General features: G+C 34.5%; 2 long non-coding RNA genes across 3 annotated transcripts; one reads left to right on the top strand and one right to left on the bottom strand.

Annotated features, from left to right (window-relative positions):
- Positions 1-10435: 10435 nt before the first annotated feature.
- Positions 10436-14934, bottom strand: LOC111198573. Its single transcript, XR_002652565.2, has 4 exons — positions 13629-14934; positions 13359-13394; positions 13078-13256; positions 10436-12997 (listed from the first exon to the last, which is right to left on the bottom strand). It is a non-coding gene; the product is annotated as an uncharacterized LOC111198573 (long non-coding RNA).
- A 207-nt stretch (positions 14935-15141) lies between these two features.
- On the top strand, positions 15142-17588 carry LOC106349129. Of its 2 annotated transcripts, XR_007316240.1 has the most exons (7): positions 15142-15306; positions 15384-15492; positions 15564-15699; positions 15825-15958; positions 16046-16313; positions 16406-16647; positions 16723-17588. It is a non-coding gene; the product is annotated as an uncharacterized LOC106349129 (long non-coding RNA). The 2 variants fall into 2 exon arrangements; XR_002654421.2 differs by having other exon boundaries at positions 16406-17588.
- Positions 17589-21176: the final 3588 nt, after the last annotated feature.

The raw sequence follows: 21176 nt of genomic DNA, 5'->3' as shown, positions 1-21176 counted from the left end.
AACGTAGTGAAAAAAATAAAGTAACACATTGAAAATAATTTAATTTTATAATAGAATTTTTCTATTAAAGAAGTAAAGATAAATATAGAGATGATTAAAATAGTCTAAAATTTTCTATTTTTAGAAAGATACATTAGAATAAATTCATCTTTATAATATTTTTTTATATTTTAATGAAAAATATAGAAATGAAAGTAGAAATGGGTGGAAATCGCCTAATTGGTTATATATGGAAGTCTCTCTCTATGTCCATCATATCATACATAATACAAATTTTAATCGTGACTGGTTGGTGTTCCCAAGATCTCATAGGATCCCACTCTCCTTTTGATCGTGTCCCACTCTCCTTTTGATCGTTTGTCTTTCGGTTCTTTATACGATCTTTGCTCTGTACAAAAGAAGCGCAAAATAATGTTGATTAGCTAGAAAATGTTGGATATTGAATGACAAATAGGAAGTTTGGATGTCTGGTTTATTGGTTTTAGGTTTGGATCATGTTTTAATAGTGCCAATGAAAAAACTAGACATGGGCATTTCGGGTATCAGTTCGGTTTGGGTATTTCGAGTTTCGGGTTTCGGGTAGTTCGGATAGGGGCTAAAGTATCCATTTAGTACTTGACCTATTTTCGGTTCAGATAGTTTCGGTTCGGATAGTAAATGTAGGAACCGGAAAATATCCGAAAAAGTCCGGTTCTCATTTGGATCCGGTTCGGATAGTTCGGGTAATTTGGATAATTTGGATAAAATATCGGTTATTTAGAGTAAAATATCAAATAATTAGGATGATTTAGATAAAAATTTCAGATATTTCGGATAAAACTATCCTGATAGTTTCGGATACTTTCGGGTAGTTCAGATACTTTATAATAATTTAGTTATCCTCAACTATTTTCAGATACTTTTAATAGAATTTTAAATTAAAAAAATATATTTAGTTATGTTATATTTATATATAATTAATATTTTTATATATTCAGGTATCCGTTCGGTTTTCAGTTCGGTTCCGATTCGATTCGGTTATTTCGGATATAAAAATATAGCAATCGTTCGGGTATTTGAGGATATTGGTCCGGTTCCGGTTTCGGATATTTCGGTTCGGTTCCGGTTCGGTTCTTCGGTTCCGGTTATTTTGCCTAGGCCTAGAAAAAATTATGTAACATTTTATGTTTTCAATCCGTCTCCTATGTATGTGCGCTGTTTTATAATTTTTGTCTCCAATATTTTTTTTACTTGTATGTCTTCCAAAAGTTTAGAAAAAATTGAAATGAAACGTTATATATACTGTGTTTGTTATTATTCCACATTTAACATGGACATCACCACCATCATCACCACCACCACCAGTTATTTCATTGACATCACCACCACTACCATGTAACATTGACATAACCACGGCCGCCGTTTGATAACGAGCATTTGGAAATGTTGCATGGATACATTATTGAAAATCAACTCTGGCCACAAGGGTGTCGAATACCGTGAATCAGAAAGAGACTATATTATTTATAGATGTTATATTCTATTATTTTGTATTGGTTATTTGTGTATGTGATAAAAGATCAGAGAAGATGACCGATTATTATTTTTCTCTATTATACATATAAAATAGATATGTAGCATGATATGTGTTATGTTTCTTGTCACTCCACCTGTAACATTAGCACTACCATAATTGTTTCATCGCTGCAACGTGTCCTCTCCTCTTTCACTTCACCACCCATAGTCTCTTCACCTTCTTTAAAAGTTCCAATGTAATATTTTTTGTTCTATTCTATTTGACTAATGTATAATAGAAATTTGATTTTACCGTAAATAAAACATGTATTATGTTCTGAAGTTGTATCATTAATATAATATTGGTTTATACGTTAACCACAGCACACCGGTAGAAGTGATATAAACTCAATTTTATCATTTTGTTAACCACACCCAAACAAATAATTTTAATTCACAAGTCTATTATATTTTCCATTTGTATATAGTGTAGTTTAATATTATAAAATATTATATGGGGTTAGCGTTTAGGATTGGAATAATGTTTAGTATTTAGGGTTTGTGGATGAGATTATAATCTTATAGTACTTCAGTGATATGGAATACAACGGTGCATAAATATGTTGTTTAATAAAATAAACCGTTTATTGTAACATTTTTATATTTTAAATAACTCATCTCACTGCCTATAATAAATATAAATGAGGTAAATATCATGTTGACGTGGCTGACTCTTCTTTGTTCATATGGAATAGTTTTGAGTTTCCACACCATATGTTCTATGGGCACGTCAGTTCTTCCTGCATATGGTTACCAAGTAATTACAAAAGCAATATGTAAAATCATATGATTTTTGGCATAAAAGTTAGATTATACATTGCATCAAAGTTAATGACAATTACTTAATTTCTACTGCTAGATTGGTTAGTATGCAAATAAGCTCAAAAATAAATTCCCTTGGTTACAAGAGAAAAGGAAATTCTCTTTTTAGTATATCCTTCGTGTTTTATGGATATTGAAAGATATGTTAACTTTGTAAATATGCCGAATCGTGATGTAAATGAATAACGAAAAAAACATTTGATAGTCTAGTGACATAGGAACTTTTGGACTGGTAAGCAATCTGAGTTGGAATATAAGCCCTACGCGGATCTAAACTCGTCGTTTACTGTTTATTTAAACTAAAAAAAATTATGAATAATGAGAAAAACGAAATAGACGAAGTTCATGAATCTGACATATATCCCCTCGTGATTTAATCTAACTCGTATGATTTGCTTTGTCGTACGCTTCTCATATGGCATAAAACAATTGACTAAAACTCTGACCACCACAGGAATAATGACAATAGTGTATAATTTTTTATTATTAGTGATGTGTAGGGCAATCTAAACGAAACTTTTATACGTGTTATTTCGTAATCGTATAGATAGTCCATAAGTTAAAGACTATTATTTGTGGGGGTTTAGTGGTCAACTTCGAATTGCAGTCAATAGTCATCGGTATAAATCTAGCAGACGTTTTAACATTATAAAACTTTGTGACTGACTGACTGTTGTTAAAACCCAAGAGAAAAAGTATTATAAAAAAAAGTTGGCTTATGATACTATCTTATCGATAGAACGATGAAATTCATGTATCTAAGTTGGCTTAGAATAAAAGACTGTTGAATCACTATAATGAAGGTGTTAGAAAAATAAAATTTGATGATGTAAATTATGTGGGTGTTGAAAATATTCAACATGTTGAATAAGAAGAAAGTGAATCCACCGATGACACATGTCACTTTTTTGAAAATTTTTGACTTTTTGATTTTCTCTTACTTAGGGGGTGATTGGTAGTTGCTGTAGATGCTGTCCACAGCCCTATTTATTTCTACAGCATCAAATTCAGAGCAATCAAGTTTTAAATTATTTTTTAAAACCACAGCTCTTAAAATAACCTACAGCTGTACAAGTGCTATGCAGAGCCAAATATCCAAAGCAATTTTTTAGTGCTTTCAATAAAATTCTACAGCAATAAATTCTAAAGCCACAGCAAAAAATCTACAGATTTTTTTCTACAACAAAATTTTAAAGCTACAGCCATTACCAATCGGACCCTTATTTAAAACCAATATTCACATTATAAATTAAATACTTTATTTTTATATTTTATACGATAATTTATCATTTAATTTTTTCTATAAATAGAAATTAGATTTATTTAATTTGGATATATAAAAGTAATTATTAATTAGTAAATAGGATGTGTGTTGAATGTGTGTTGAATGATTACATAGAAGAAAGAGAAGATGAGCTGAAGTGTTAAAAGATAAAGTGGAGGGTGTTGAATCTGAAAACCATTGTACATGGTCGTACATGTCATTATTCTTGTGGTGGTCAGAGTTTTAGAGCAATTATAAATAATCTCTGACAAAACTATTTGGATTTTACAGAGATCAAGGGGCATAATGTAGCATCCCCGTTTTGCAGTCTGAACTGGATCAGTCCAAGGTCGGACTGATCAGACGGGACAGACATGTTGGACATGTCATCGGGATAGTACTAGTCAGGTTAAGACGATACTGTCTGTCCGAACATAGCAGTTGAGCTTGTCGGACTAAGATGGACGGATTCAGACAAGGCAGCTGGACTTGTCTTCCGAGATCAGTTAGTCTATGTAAGGACTGACTGGATATACGTTCTGTTGGGGAACATGTACTGAACTGAACGTGTACTGGAAAGCTAAGGAAACTGATGGGAACGGTTATCCGAGGCGGTTACTGAGTGGTTACTGGAGCGGTTAGTAAGCAGTTAGCGAAGCGGTTACAAGGCGGTTACCGGAACGGTTACTAAGCAGTTTCGGAACAGTTTACCAGGCCGGTTAGAGGAGCAGTTCCTATACGCCTAACCGACTGGGATGGTTGAGACATAAACCGCTAAGGCTGTTATAGAGCAGTTGGAACTGCAGGGAGTTATGGAGAAACCGACAAGGCAGTTGGCCGAGGGAGAAAACCGTCCAGGACGGTTACGGACTGAAGGGGCGCGGGAGCGGTTGTGGACTGACGGTTTTGGAGTGGAAACCGTCCAACCACTGATTTAATCTAATTTTCGGGAATCAGAAAGGGCACATCTTTTCTGGACGCGGTTCCGAGAGAGAATATACAGAGAAAAATAGAGAGAAGCACCGAGAGGGATGAAGTGCACGGAGAAGGGCTGATCGGGTCCTAATCTGACTGTCCGGCTATAGAGCGATGGTGCGTGCGGTGTAGTCTGAGTCGTTGAAGGCAAGCTGTGTACTGAATGATGGAACGGGTCGGGTTACTGAGGTATACGGCGGATACTGACCGTGGGACCGTGCGCAAGCCACATAATAGAGTCTGTCGGCTTAGTCTGTGCAGATCGGCGCCGTGTACTGGTGGTTCGTGTTCAATCGGCAGACCGTCTGGATACTGAGCGATGAATGGATTTTGATCGAGATATGCGGGTCTGAGTTTGATCACGGGACAGTGGGACCAAGTCTGGGCGTAAACCGTACCAGTTCTAGTACGGACTGGGTAGAATGGGATATGTAGCGATCTAGTCGCGGACGTACAGGAGCGAGTGAAGTGGAACAAAGGACTGGAGGAACGATGTGGTAACGTACTGATGAGGATCGCCTGGCATGGGGCACGAGTTTGCTGATGCGTATGGTTACTGACTAGATAAAGGCCGGTAAGGCCGAGTTTGGACGGACTGATCTAGGCTTGATCAGTGACTGGTTCTGGAACACTAGCAAGACTGGCGTACTATCTGTACTGGATGGCTGGTCGGAGACCAAGCCGTTTCTTCTGTTTACTTGTCACGTGGGGATGGTTGGCTGAGTGACTAAGGCACAAGGGGATTCGGTTAAATATCTGATCGAGCTGGCTGGATAAGAAGGATGGGAAGCATGAAGATAGCAAGGCAGGAGTGTATGGATGGTCAAGTAGACAACCAAGGAAGTAAGGTACATGTTTATAATACTGTCAGTCTTAGTGAATTTCTAGGATGCCGGATAGATTTAGCGAACACTGTGAACTGAACTGAACCTCATAGAGGAAAATTAGATAAAAATCCTAAGTGTTGGGAGAAATCGGGCCTCGACCTTATTTGGTCGAGGGAAGCGAACTGGGGTCGTACTGGCGGTAAGGAAAACTGGGTCAGGGCCTTTCAAGTGGTATCAGAGCGATTAAGGTTCTAGGACAGATTTTGAAGGATGATACAAGATTTGTCTAGACCGAACAGACGCGAAAAATGCTAAGGGCGAGTATTGGAGAACTGATGAGAGACTTGATCTTGGGAGTGATCAAGTCGGACTTACACTTTGTATGGGCAAATGTAAGTTAGAAGTCTAACTGGAAAGAAGCTGGAGCTAAGATCATTGGTGAATGATCATATTGCTGGAATGAAGTCTGAGTTAAAATCTTTTGGAGACTGATTCGATTGCTTAAGGTGTTCTGGATAACTCAAGGGAGTTATCCAATAAATTTTTTCTAAGTATTGGAAACAACCGAGAGGTTTATTTAAGTCAATGGATCCGAATTCTGAAGTGAAGAAACGGGAAAGATTGACGATGTGTATTCTGAAGCTTAAGGAAGCTGACTGGAGTTAGGATTGAATCAAGTGGCTCGAGGAAGACAAGGAGTTAATGAGTTTAACTCAGTATGGACATGATGTCCATAACTGAATCTGGAAAGAAGAATTCAGCGGAAAGGTTCAAGGCAGAATAGCCAAGTGGATGAGCTGAAGGTTGTGAACGAAAACAAAGTTGGACGGGTGGTCCGAGGATTGAGATGGAATCTCAATGAACTGGCTAAGCGATAGATGGATTGCTAAGAGATAACCTGAAAGAGTCAGAGAATCGGAAAACTGAATTGGACAATTCGTCCATGGAAGAGCCTAAGGACAAATGGCTGAGGCACTGATGCTGGAATGTGAGGTACGGAGACTTATATTCGAATGGAACATATGTTGAGAATGCTTAGACGGATCCTAAGATTTTCAAGGTAAAGGACAAGCTGGTATGGGAAAATCAAACTGGAAGTTTCATAAAAAGATTTTTGGAAAATCTGAGTAAGACTTACACTTAGAAAGTGGTGAGTGTACGCAAGTATGGATATAAGAACTGGACAAGGGAATTGTTAAGGTTGACTAAGCTTGATTTTCCTAGTAGGATTGTGCGGTCCGAGAGTTGAGATCATCGGAACAGGAGATTGGAAGTCAGGTGTACTCGCCAAAGACTTGTTAAGTGATCAAGAAACTACTCGGAGGTACAAGATGCTATAGATGATGAGTTGTGGTCAGAGTTTCAAAAAGTAGTAAATGATCGGTTCTTACCAGGAGCGTCTAGATCAGGAAATGTACTTAGGGGCTGTGATGCTTGCTAAGGCTTGCTGGATTTTTGATGATGGCTCGAAGATTTAGGACGATCATCTGAGTTTAGATTATTGATTCCTTTCATGCGAGAGTCTAGATCAGTCTAGGTTCTTATGGCTGAGATGCTCATTTAGACTTAGCTGGATTGCTGGACGGCTGCTCGATGACTTGGAATGATAATGCCAGACCAGACTAAGTTTCTGTTTAACTAGACAAGTGGGAATGCTGAAACATTAGTGTTAGTGTTGATGATATGTCCTTAGGAACCGAGTGGGTTTGCTAAGGCATAACTGTACTGATACTGTCGGTTCTGGCGTCTATGGAAACCGAAAGTTTCCAAGGCGTGACTGTCTGTCATCGTGTGTTCTGTCTTGACGTCTGTGAGAACCAAAGGGTTACCAAGACGTAACTGTTATCGCATCGGTGGGAACCATATTAGCTCGCCATCGCGTGTCTGTATTATAGTCTGCGGAAACCCAATCTGATGTCTGTGGGAGATGTACCTTCCAAGACATAACTGTCCTGTCACTGGAACTCAAGGAGTTCACTACTGTGGGTTTTCGATCGCGATGAAAGCATGGATGGGAACTAGTGAGAGATTGCCATCACATGTCTGTAGGACGTCTGTCTGTTTAGTATAATGAACTGATGTTATTGAGAACTGTTGAGTTTTCTAAGACATAACTGTGACTGAGTCAATGGGAACTAGATGAGTTTACATTTTCGAAATGTGAACCGGGAAGGACTGAGAGTCCGAAAGGAAAAACTGTGCAAAGGATCAAGTGTAGGGTGCGGTAAGAAATGTCTGTAAGGATCAAAAATGATCCGGTGGTGTCAATAAAAATCAGTAAAGATTTGAAAAGAACAGTTGTCGATCATAAGTGGTCAGGGACTGGTTAGAATCAGGGAGTGATCCGAGGAAACCACTGTTAGGACCAAGACAAGATTCATGCATTCTGAAAAGATTAAGTTCCTAGTATTCGGAGTTAGGCCATGCTAAGGAACACTGGAGTGCGAAAATCAAACAGTCAAGTCAGGATGGACAGAGACTCGTTTGGACTGAGTCCTAGAAGGACTAAGGTTAGGTTAGTGAATGACTGTGACTGGTTAAAGAAAACACTGGAAAACTTAGCTAAGGTAGTGAGTTTAAACTTCGAGAATTGAGGTAAACTAGTCAACACTGTTGGGAGTTATGTTCTCACCAAAGTGTGTGCCCAAACACCCAGAGATTTCTCGGAAGTTAGAACTACTATGCTTAGTAAGTTGGTACACTGAACATAGTCTGTTAATAAAAAAAAATGACAAAGAGACCGGATCGAATAATATATATGTGAGATCAAATCAAAATGTGATTGTGATCAGGAAGTCTGGAACACAGTAATGGTCGAGTGACCGAAAGTTTGAGAATACAGTTAAGGCATGAGTGTCATCTGTTGGGATTCATTCCAAGTGGGGGAGACTGATCTGATTGGGTAGAACAAAGTTCTATTAACTGCTGAATTCGAGGACGAATTCATTCCAAGTGGGGGAGACTTGTAGCATCCCCGTTTTGCAGTCTGAACTGGATCAGTCCAAGGTCGGACTGATCAGACGGGACAGACATGTTGGACACGTCATTGGGATAGTACTAGTCAGGTTAAGACGATACTGTCTGTCCGAACATAGCAGTTGAGCTTGTCGGACTAAGATGGACGGATTCAGACAAGGCAGCTGGACTTGTCTTCCGAGATCAGTTAGTCTATGTAAGGACTGACTGGATATACGTTCTGTTGGGGAACATGTACTGAACTGAACGTGTACTGGAAAGCTAAGGAAACTGATGGGAACGGTTATCCGAGGCGGTTACTGAGTGGTTACTGGAGCGGTTAGTAAGCAGTTAGCGAAGCGGTTACAAGGCGGTTACCGGAACGGTTACTAAGCAGTTTCGGAACAGTTTACCAGGCCGGTTAGAGGAGCAGTTCCTATACGCCTAACCGACTGGGACGGTTGAGACATAAACCGCTAAGGCTGTTATAGAGCAGTTGGAACTGCAGGGAGTTATGGAGAAACCGACAAGGCAGTTGGCCGAGGGAGAAAACCGTCCAGGACGGTTACGGACTGAAGGGGGGCGGGAGCGGTTGTGGACTGACGGTTTTGGAGTGGAAACCGTCCAACCACTGATTTAATCTGATTTTCAGGAATCAGAAAGGGCACATCTTTTCTGGACACGGTTCCGAAAGAGAATATACAGAGAAAAATAGAGAGAAGCACCGAGAGGGATGAAGTGCACGGAGAAGGGCTGATCGGGTCCTAATCTGACTGTCCGGCTATAGAGCGATGGTGCGTGCGGCGTAGTCTGAGTCGTTGAAGGCAAGCTGTGTACTGAATGATGGAACGGGTCGGGTTACTGAGGTATACGGCGGATACTGACCGTGGGACCGTGCGCAAGCCACAGAATAGAGTCTGTCGGCTTAGTCTGTGCAGATCGGCGCCGTGTACTGGTGGTTCGTGTTCAATCGGCAGACCGTCTGGATACTGAGCGATGAATGGATTTTGATCGAGATATGCGGGTTTGAGTTTGATCACGGGACAGTGGGACCAAGTCTGGGCGTAAACCGTACCAGTTCTAGTACGGACTGGGTAGAATGGGATATGTAGCGATCTAGTCGCGGACGTACAGGAGCGAGTGAAGTGGAACAAAGGACTGGAGGAACGATGTGGTAACGTACTGATGAGGATCGTCTGGCATGGGGCACGAGTTTGCTGATACGTATGGTTACTGACTAGATAAAGGCCGGTAAGGCCGAGTTGGACGGACTGATCTAGGCTTGATCAGTGACTGGTTCTGGAACACTAGCAAGACTGGCGTACTATCTGTACTGGATGGCTGGTCGGAGACCAAGCCGTTTCTTCTGTTTACTTGTCACGTGGGGATGGTTGGCTGAGTGACTAAGGAACAAGGGGATTCGGTTAAATATCTGATCGAGCTGGCTGGATAAGAAGGATGGGAAGCATGAATATAGCAAGGCAGGAGTGTATGGATGGTCAAGTAGACAACCAAGGAAGTAAGGTACATGTTTATAATACTGTCAGTCTTAGTGAATTGCTAGGATGCCGGATAGATTTAGCGAACACTGTGAACTGAACTGAACCTCATAGAAGAAAATTAGATAAAAATCCTAAGTATTGGGAGAAATCGGGCCTCGACCTTATTTGGACGAGGGAAGCGAACTGGGGTCGTACTGGCTGTAAGGAAAATTGGGTCAGGACCATTCACATAACCCGAGAATGTAAATATAAATTATCACATTGAGAATTTTACTTAGACATAAACAATATATAATAGATTTGAAATATAGTCCATTTACTGTCAATTAATTTTAATTTGGAAAGTTATAACATTTAACATGGTATCAAACCCCCTAAATTTAATTCTAAAAAAAATTTTAGTACATCGATCTGCACTCTTATAATTGCTCTCAGATCCAATAATAATAATATGCAAGATTAATGATTAAAAGAGCTATTATTTCGAAAGAATGTATAAAGATTATGTAGAGATTAAACCTTAATGTTTAAAAAGTTTGTGAATATAATTTTTTTTTTTTGCGAAAGATGCATGGGTCCAAAGCCGCCATCCGCCCCAATGTCAAGGTTTAAAAACACTTTGCAAAAACATGGCCATGGTGGTACATTTTTTTAAAAAAGCTGGTGCGCTGTTGATGTAAACTTCTTGTTATTTATAGAATATTTGTTAATTTAATTTGTGGAATTTTTTTGGGAGTAACAAGATTCTATAAATAAAATAAGAAGATATCATTTTTTGTTACCCCAATAAATCAATTAGGCCGCCTGACTTGTGTCGAATAATGCATACTTCATCTTTTTACGATAAAAGGTGTTTATTATTGCAAGATCGAGATTTATTCTTCAGTATTTTGTAATAATGCTGCATATCACTATCCATATTCAAATATGATAGAAAATGCATGTTTGAGTATTGATGGTTGTTTCCTTCTTCTTCTTCTTTTTTTTTGTTAAAGAAGATAACGTAGTAAAAAGTATAATTTTTTTTACTAAATAATTATTTCTTGCATATTTTTAAGTAGGATTTTACATATTTTCATTCTTTTTCACTAGTTATAATTAGTTCATTTATTTTATTTTCTAAATAACCCAACATCATTTATTACAGAAATACAAAACATAATTTATCTTTTAGAGAAATTTCATTAATTATTTTTACCATAATTTTATTTTACATGTTAACTATGAAAATTTGACATATTTGAATAAATTATTCTATTTGTGACAATAATTCAAAATGGTTAAGAAAGATTTATTTAAAAAAAAAATCTTTATAAAATTAGTTAGATATGGATATTCTCTTATACGATTGGGTAAGTGTTGTCTTTTCGGATATTAGGTTTTTGAGTTTTGAAATTAGGCTCCGTTACGATATTATAAATTTTCTGGTGGGTTTCTAGTTGGGTCATCCTATGTTTAGGTAAATTCAGTTCTGATGTGTAGAAACCTAAAAATATCAAAAATAACATATGTGTCTAAAATGAGTTAGGATATTTGTACAAAAAGTAACTATATTGTCTCATTCAGTTTGAGTATTTTGTATCCAAACTAAAAATAACTTGAATAACAAAATAACCAACGCAATCATATTATCTTATTCGATTCGGGTGATTATAATGTATAGGCGTCTAAAATATTCAAATAATCAATATACAATTAATTTTATGGTGACACATATAAAATATATAACACTAATTGTTGAAAACAAATACTCTCTATGTTTCACAAAGTGTGTCATTTTATGTTATTTGTATGTTTTACAAAAGGTGTCATTCTACATTTTCATGCAATATTATACATTAAATTTATCTTTTACCGTTTTGAATAGCCAATATATTTTTATTTAAACCATTTTAATTTAATTAAGCATACATTAAATAAATACATTATAGTTTGTTACTCCCACTGAATACAAATATATGATGTTTATGGTTTTCCACACATATTAAAAAACAATAGATATACTCTTTTGGTTATTACTTTTTGATTTTATCAATAAAGTTTCACTATTCATAATTTCGTTTTTAATTTATGTTTCTTTTTAAAGATAAATAAATTAATTATATCATAAAATATCATACATTTGTATACAAGATAAAAAGGTAGAATATCATATATTTGTATACAGAGGATGTATACAATTTTTTTTAAATCTCCGTGAAATGTGTTGAAACACCCACACGGATGTGATGATCAATTTATAGTAGACATTTGCCAGCAGACACATTTGCACTCCATACCTTATTTCCCTCCAATTTTCTTCGTCCCATCATTACCATTTTCCCTCATATTCTATGGTATCCTACTTTTTTAGTATATTGAGCTAATTTGTTCTTATTTAAATCCAAGAAAGGTAAAAGGCGTGTATGAAACACTATGGCCTTTATTGGTAATATGCGGAATGACATTAAAAACCGCAATTCCACAAGAATTTATCAATCAATTTTTTTTTTTGAAATACAACATAAAACACAAAGACGCGGATTTTGTGTTTCGCTGAAAATAATACAAAATAAATTCCATTAGTTGAAAAGGTGAGGTTTTAGTAAATTTTTTGTGGAATCAACTTTTTCATATTGTTTAATTATATGAAAATAATATTTTAAAATATTAACTAAATATTATAAATTATGAATAATTATGGAATACATAATACTAATATATAACTTCATTTTAAAATATATGTTAATGTATTATTATTAACTAGTGTTACTCCCGTGCTAAAGCACGGATCAAATTTATTGTATTTTAAATTTAAAAAATGTGTGGTCTCTTTTATAATTAAATAGAGCAATTTATATAAAATGTTAACTTTCTGTAACATTCACCCTCTGTAACGTGAATATACTTTATCTTCTTTAAATTAAATTATTAATTGCAATAATTTATAGGGGTTAAAATCAGATATTTTTACTTCTAGTATTTCCAAGTACTCTATATTTTTCTCATTACCATTTTTTGTTGTGGCTGTTAATTTTCATCCAATCAAAAAGTTTTGAAATTTTTTATTTGCCTCTTTTTCCCAAACGTTATCAAAATCATCACTCATATATAATTTCCTATGAATATAGAGAAAAATCGAATGGATTAGTAAAAATCGACAATATGTTTATAATAGAATAAAAGTGCTTATTGTTACCTCATGTTTCTGACGTAAATTGCTCAATAGTATTCAAGATGCTTACTGAATTCTTTCTTTACATTTTCTTATTGGTTATAGCAATGTTCTCTAGCTCCAAATTTTGTCGATGATTCTTGAAATCCTTTAAGAAGCAAGCATAGTAACAATTTCTTGTCAATTGCTTTCCAATACGTTTTCTGCTTTGGTAGCAAATTGATAAAAAATTTCCTAAAGATAAGTCACAAATCAGATATGAAAATCAGTTTATAGATAAAAGAAGTAGAAAAATAATTTGTCACCTTCATTTACTGATAAACGGTGAGAAACTGGCGTCCCTGTTAATTAAAGGATTTCAAAAATCATCGTGAGAATGTAATAACTGTCACAAAAAGATGTTAGAAGCAATGGAAAAGTACAGTGGTAATTAAATCATTTCTAAAAAGATTATTTCAGAAATGATAAGCATAAAAACCATGAGAATATAGACAAAAAGGGATATCAATAAAAAGATTGAGAAATTCTTGTCTATTTTGATCGTTTAAAAAGTTGCAGAGCCACCATATGTGAACCTATGAGAACATGAAGAAAAAGGAAGAGCAATCTGGTGGAGTTTGAGAATAACTTAGTCGATTGATATATTTATTTTTTGACATCAGTCGATTGCTATTTATACAGAGAAAAAACAGTTTGATAATGAAGAAGAAAATTGAAACCTGGGATGAAAATTCCGAAAGATTTGGAATTTAAGTAGTTAGAATTGCAGAAAAAATAGGGAATGAAATAAAAGAATTTAATCGACAAACTTTTGTTAAGCAATGCCATGTGTCAGAAATTTAGTGGTGAGGTGACTTATTCTTTAGTATATAAGGAATGTATTTGGAATAAGATGAATAGTTAAGATAAAATAAATGTTTTGGTTAGATTTAATTGGTATTTTTATCATAAAATTATATTTAGTTATTTATAGCTATTAATTTTCAATAGATTAAATAATGTATTAGTTTTTTTTAAATAATCTATATTCCGTAATTTCGTAAAGTTTATCCAATTGTTTAGAAAACTATTCCCAACTTTTTCAGCAGATTTCAAAATTTTCAGAAGCTTAATTAATTTTCTGCGGCTGAATTATCTTTTTCCGCGATTCTGTGATTAACCATTATTACCAATCGAAACCTAGCTTTTACTTTTAGTTTTAGCGTGGTGAAACAATAGTTTGTTTAACACTTCTTAACAAAATAAAATTAGAATGATACAAAAAGAATCTAATATCAATACTTTGTTTAAATGCTGTTACCTCCATTAATTAGCATTCTGATTATGAACAAATGTTTAATTGTGCAAACCATAAAATTTCCGGCTTGTTTCTTAGAGATTTTTAATTATCATGGAAGTTCTAATAGAAGACTGAGTTTAACTCTTAATTTTTTTTAAACCATTAATTTTTTTCTTTCTAAACCTAAATTGTTTACTTACCCAAAATTCGCTTACCGTTGCAAATAAAACATAATGTGGGCCTTGGCTATTTTTTACTAACATAAATATAAATGTAAAGTCTACCATTAAACACATTTTTTTTTCTCAAATAACTGTGTAAGGAAAGAATGTGTAATGCAAAAAAAATCATTGGGTAAAAAAAAATATGTGAGTATCTTTTTTGTCAAAAATAGGTATTTATTTCTTTGTATTTGGTGTGACCATTGTATTTATATATTTTGAATTGTATAGATATCGTCGATTCCAATATATAAATACATGTAGCTATATAATGACTTCTTATTTATACTATTTTATATACAAATTTGTTTTTGATTAAATTTTTAATGTGCCTGATCAAATTTTGTCAAATTTGTTTTAATAAGATATATTGCTAGAAGACATGTGTAAGTGTGATAAAAAGGATCATAAATTACTAAAAATTAAAATTATACTAATACTTATTATGAAATTGATATTTGTAATGAAAATGTTTAAATACATCTATAATAATAAAGTAGACAATAGTCTCTCCACAATCATCCACCTCAGCACTCATATCCCTAAAATTGGACACGTGTCCTCTCAACGATACTCATCGTCTCATTACTTCTTTGTCGTGTATTGGGCTTTAATCTAATAAACTGGTCTGTCAGCTTCAAAGCTCATACACGGTTTGCCTTAGATCTCATCTTCTTCGTCTGATGACATACGAGACGTTTCACCTTCGTGAAACCACCCTGATAACGTCTCTCAATAGATTTCACCATAAAGGTTTTCCTTTAAACCTTTATGTCTTTCAATTCCAACTAAACCTACTACATGCTGATTTCTAAATGATTCTCTATCAGCGCATGGAACTAAGCCTAGAATGATTTCAATGGTTTCATGATGTGTCGTCCTCTTCTTTGATATTACTGTTTTGATTCTAGAAATTTCTCAGAGATTCGTCGTTTTAAGGTATACCGAAAGTTAGATTCTTTGATGTATGAATCTGTGGCTATGATGTATTAAAATGTTTCGGTTTACAGGGCAAAACTGTTATAATGGAAGTAAGATCGTACGGAGAATCAAACCTCCTCTACAGCTGAAGAAATCATAAGCATGTCAGTTCAAGTTTCTTACACACAGCTCTCATCAATGGGAACTTCGTAGAGACTGCTTTTGGTGAGTAAAGTTTTCATTTTTGAAAATGCTCTGTTCAGAAACAGAGGAATAACAAAGGAAAAGTTTGACTCTTGAGATTCAAGTTCCATGAGAACTAATGTTTGGTTTTTGAATTGGGGGTTTAGGTAAGATGTTCCCCGCCACGTACCGGGAAGTCAATGCGAACGTAGCTGAAGGCAATGCTGAAGATATCATTTGGGCGGTGAAAACTACAAGGAAGACCATTGATGAAGGATTTTGACCTAAGATGACCGCTTATGTATAATATTATATATATATTGTTTTTGAATCTTGAAAGTTATGAAATTTAATTTGAGATATGGACTGATCTTGGTTTGGTTTTCAGGAAAGTTCAAGGATAATGGGAAGACTTATGAACAAGTCAAAAACCAGAGATTCCAATGCTTGCCAGATATTGTTTCGCTACTATACTGGCATACCACATCAAAATCGTTAGAATATTATCAAAGTTTCTTGCTTTTGTTGGTAAGCTTCCGCTTCTGATGTTTGCTTGGAAAGTTGATCCTGCTCTTGCCTATGGTAACACAACTGTCCTCAAAACCGCCGAACAAACTCCTCTCACTGCTTTTTATGTCAGCAACCTTTTCCTTGAAGTAATCAATCTTACTTTCACCTTCTACTTATTACCATTGTTTCTACTAAAATAAATGGCTTAAGTAACAATGTTTCTTGAAATGTATGATAGGCAGGTCTTCCTCTTGGTGTTCTGAACATAGTTTCTGGATTTGGTCCAATCGCAGGGGCTTCTCTCACGAACCACATGGATTAGGCTGTTACGAAATTTGTTAAGTTCGTCGTCGCGTTTTGTTCTGACGCATATGTGTAAAACAAAGCTCGTACTTTTTGCAATTTTTTTCCAAGGTGGAACTCCATCCATGTCGTTCACCCACATGGCTGAGCCTTCTACTCACTCACAAAAAAAACATTGTACCACACGCTCTTGGTTCTTTTTGTTCATTATACTTAAGTCTTGAGTTAATATGAATATATAATTGTTTACAGGGACATCAGACGGTGGATCAAGAGCTTCAGAAGATACAATAGGATATGCACAGTATGAGTACTAGAAACAGGCGGTTATAGCGTAAGAGCCGCAACAGCAGGTCGCGATGGAGCTTGATATAACACGGAGTGTCATTGCAGAGCTAAAACTGGAACTAGCATTGGCCGAGAAAGAACAAGCGACACAAGACTCTCATCTTGCGAAGCTGAGAGTGCAGGAAATGGAGCAAGAGATAGCTGCTGTGTCAAGTGTTGCAGCCAAAGCACGGCTTGATGTGGCTAAGCGAGACATCTGTCAACAGTTTCTGAGCTAGGAAATGTAAGAGAAGAGAGAAATGGTCTCTAACTTATAGAAGTTAAGTCAAATTGAGAAAGCAATTTCTGAGGTGAAAACGTTGAAGATCATCGTCGGATCATTGCATGACCGAGAGAAGAAATATCTCTTTGAAACCCAACATATAGAAGCTATATGAGTTCAGAGAAACAGCGAAGAAGCAAGAGAGGAGAGATGCACATAAATAGCCAAGAAGAAGCAAGAACTTAACACAGAAGCAGAGGAAGAAAAGTCACTTGCTTTAGCTGCTCGAGAGAAGCTCAAAAAGGTTAAAGAAGAGTCAGGGGAAGCGAAGACAGGAGTCTCTGCAATATAAAGTTAGTTAGTTGAGGTGGAAAGGGAAATAAGTGCCGTGATGGATTGATGGACCATAGTCAACTACAATGTGGTCACTGAAGCCTTCGGGAGAGGAAGAGTCATGAAACAAATAGAATATTTATTTAGGCTAATGCAATCAGATAGAATAAAACAAAGTTGTGTTCACTACTTTGTAATTTTATAAGGATTTATGACATATAAGTGATTTTTTTTTTTGTCATCGACATATAAATGATTTAGAAAGGTACTTTTCAAAACTTTACAAAATAGTATGAATCTCAGATTAGTTTGTAAATGAATTTTGAACTTTACAAATGATTTATCAACTTTTGTAAAATATTTATAGATCTTCATAAAAATGTTTATGGACTCTTATACATGCTTTATATCTTCAAATAATGCATCGATAAGTTAGCCCCTTCATGCTCTCAACCAAAAAAAAACATTATCTTACACTACATAGAGTAGAAAGTGAGCATTCGGGTATTTATTCGGGTTTGGTTTGGATATTTTCGAGTTTTAGGTTTTAGGGTAATGAATTCAGCTCAATTCGGATATTTAGGGTTGGGAAAAAAAAACCGAATCCAAAGAACCGAACCGAACCCGATCCGTAGAAATAGCAGCGAACCCAAACCAAAATTTGGTATCTAGAGAACCAAAACCAAACCCGACCATGAATTTTAAACTTTACAAATACCTTAAAAACATTTGAGTCGTGCTATGATATTATTTTTCTGACATTTTTGTAATGCTGTAAAATATTTTATAATAATGTAAATATAACGTTGTAAATAAAAATTAAAAAATTAAAAAATATTGATTAATTTCAAACCAGGTAAAAAAATTTGGTATCTGGAGAACCAAAACCAAACCCAATCCGAACCGAAGTATTTCGGGTACCCGAATGTATCCAAAATAGATTTATATACCTAAATATATTAGCTATTTTTAGATTTAATATATATTAAAAAACCATCCAAAAATTATAAGATGTTTTTAAGTTGTCTAAAATACTTGAAATATATATTGATTCTCTATCAAAATATTCAAACGAAACTAATTTATATGTTAAGTTTAGGTATTTTGACATATTCAAATTTATATGCAATACATTATTTTACTTATAAATTTTGAAAAATTTAAAGTATATAATGAATTTTAAAATTTTAAAATTTTAAAAATCATTTAAATGGGTTATCCGAACCCGAACCGAAACCGCAAAGATCTGAAATGAACCCGAACCAAAATTTAGAAATACATGAATGAGGCTGAAATCTTTGACCCCAAAAATCCAAAATCCTAATAGACCTGAACCGAACCTGAATGGGTATCCGAATGCCCACCCTACGGATATCTATAAATTTTGTTCAGTGTAGATTCATATCTTTGCAGGTTCGGTTAGGGTTATGATACCCATTTGAATTAATTTAAAAAATTAAATTCATTTTAAAATTTAATTTTTTCAAAATCTAAAATAAAATATTATATTAAATAAAAATTTGAATATTAAAATGCCATAATACATAAATTTAACATATAAATTGGTTTGGCTTGAATATTTAGATAGAAAATCAATATATATTTTTAGTATTTTTGATGTTCTGAGTATTTTTTAGCTATTTCAGATATTTACTTTTGATTGTTTGTATATACTTTCAAATATTTTGAACAACTTCAAAACGTCTTATATATTTTTGATGTTTAATATATTAATTCATAAATTAATTAAGATATTAGGTATATAAATTTATTTCAGATACATTCAGGTTCGGATCAGTTTGGTTTTAGTTTTTTAGATACCAAGATTTTGAATCCGTTCGGATTTTCAATCAATTTTTGTTAGAGTTTGGTACTATTTTCTTGATCGAATTCTGTTTCGTTTTTCGAATTCAGATTTTTTACCCAGTCCTATCCACTACCATAGCTATTTGTATATGTTCACTTTGTCAAACACATAACTAACATTTTTTAATATGAAAAATACCACCTAACATTATTACATTATAGGCCAACTAGAAACCTGCACATATCCATCATAAGATAATTTCTATGATTCTCATGATGCAATAATATCTTTTTTTTTAAGGCAACCGCCTTGAAACAAATACCAACTACAATAGTAGATTTCCAAATTAATCGAACTACTAACAAATGTTCATAGTTAAATTACACAAATAGAAAACAAGTTGACTAGGTGAGTCACGTAGAGATGAAAAGTCTACATGAGAAAATCCACCGTAAACACTACAAATTTACATCCACACTACAGATCCAACGCACAACAATTCATCATTGATTTTCAGCTACCATCTATCATAACCAATCAAAGTAATTTAAAAGACTCAACAACTGAGTACATGGAATTCATGCTAACAATACCATCATATTCACCACTCCGACTCAACCTTGCTTATTTAAGAGACTACTGAATATGTGATGAATAAACTACCAAACAACTACAATACCATAACTAATGATCTTCAAGTTATTCTTACCATCTCAGACTACAATCAAAATATGACTGCAAGACTTGACGTCAATCTTATCATCACAGATCTAGAAGAAACAAATAGGGCTCCAACTACAGAAGAGGAGAACGATATATGCACTGTATGCTTCGGAAATTACAATTATAGAAACAAACTTTGCTCTCTTACTTGCAGCCATAATTTCTATTTTATATGCATTGATCAATGACTTCGTACAAAAAAAAGCTGTCCAATATGTTGGACAAGTAATCTATGATTACATCCTCGATATGATTAATAACATGGAATATCATGTCTTAATTTCCAAATTCATTTGTGTAGTATTTTCTACTTTGGTTTTCCATTTCCAAACAAAATCATTAATAATTTATCATCATTAATAATTATTTTTCATTCACACTACTATTTGATTATATAAAAGCAAATAACATAAATAAAGTCAAATAATACATGTCACACGAAAAAATTAAGATTACTTTCTAAAATTAAACTACAAATGTCGGGACTATTTTGTAGAATTCACAACTTTCTTACAATCTATCTACACTACTTAAACCATAAAACCATTAACAACACCATGGATCTAAATATTCCTTCATCATCTAACATATTAACAAAAACTTTCAAAATACCATCTATTAATCAAAATATGCTACATCAAGAAAATCTAAATTACAACAAAGGACAACCGCCCTGCGCGAAGCGCAGGCAAACCACTAGTTATTTTATAAATTTAAGACATAATTCTCAAACCATAAAACATATAGTTTGTTAATATAGACGGAAAAGATCAAACTTTGAAATCTAAATGTTTTGTCGGACATTAAATTGAGGTAGAATGAAATTAAACTAATAATTAAAAAATTATATCATGATTATGTGAGTACCAAAAGTTAGACAATTATTCATGATTATGTGAGTACCAAAAATTTAGACAATTATTGAGAGAAACAAAAAAATATAAAACACACATGAGTCTAGAGTCGCCCAAGAGAAAAGTAAGGAGCAGCCACGACCGGAGTCTTTGTTCGCACTTGGGTCAACGTTTTCGAGAAGATAGGGAGAGACGAGAGAGTGAGACATTCTTGTGGACTATATATACTACCTTGCAACAACTAGTAATTAATCTAATAAATTTTTATAGTGTATAAACATACGATGGCTTATGGTTCTGAAATTCTGTTTGGGTGCACGGTGCACTATGACTTAAACAGTATGGTCTATAAAGCTAAAAGTGTAGTTAAGTAACATACAATATAAACTCAATAAAATAATATTCAATAAATTAAAAATTGAGATAAATTAATTTTCAA

Source organism: Brassica napus, chromosome A9, assembly GCF_020379485.1.
Source record: "Brassica napus cultivar Da-Ae chromosome A9, Da-Ae, whole genome shotgun sequence".
NCBI classification, from domain to species: Eukaryota; Viridiplantae; Streptophyta; class Magnoliopsida; order Brassicales; family Brassicaceae; genus Brassica; species Brassica napus.
The sequence above is the reverse complement of the archived record's forward strand: the minus strand, read 5'-3'. Positions and strand labels throughout refer to the sequence as shown.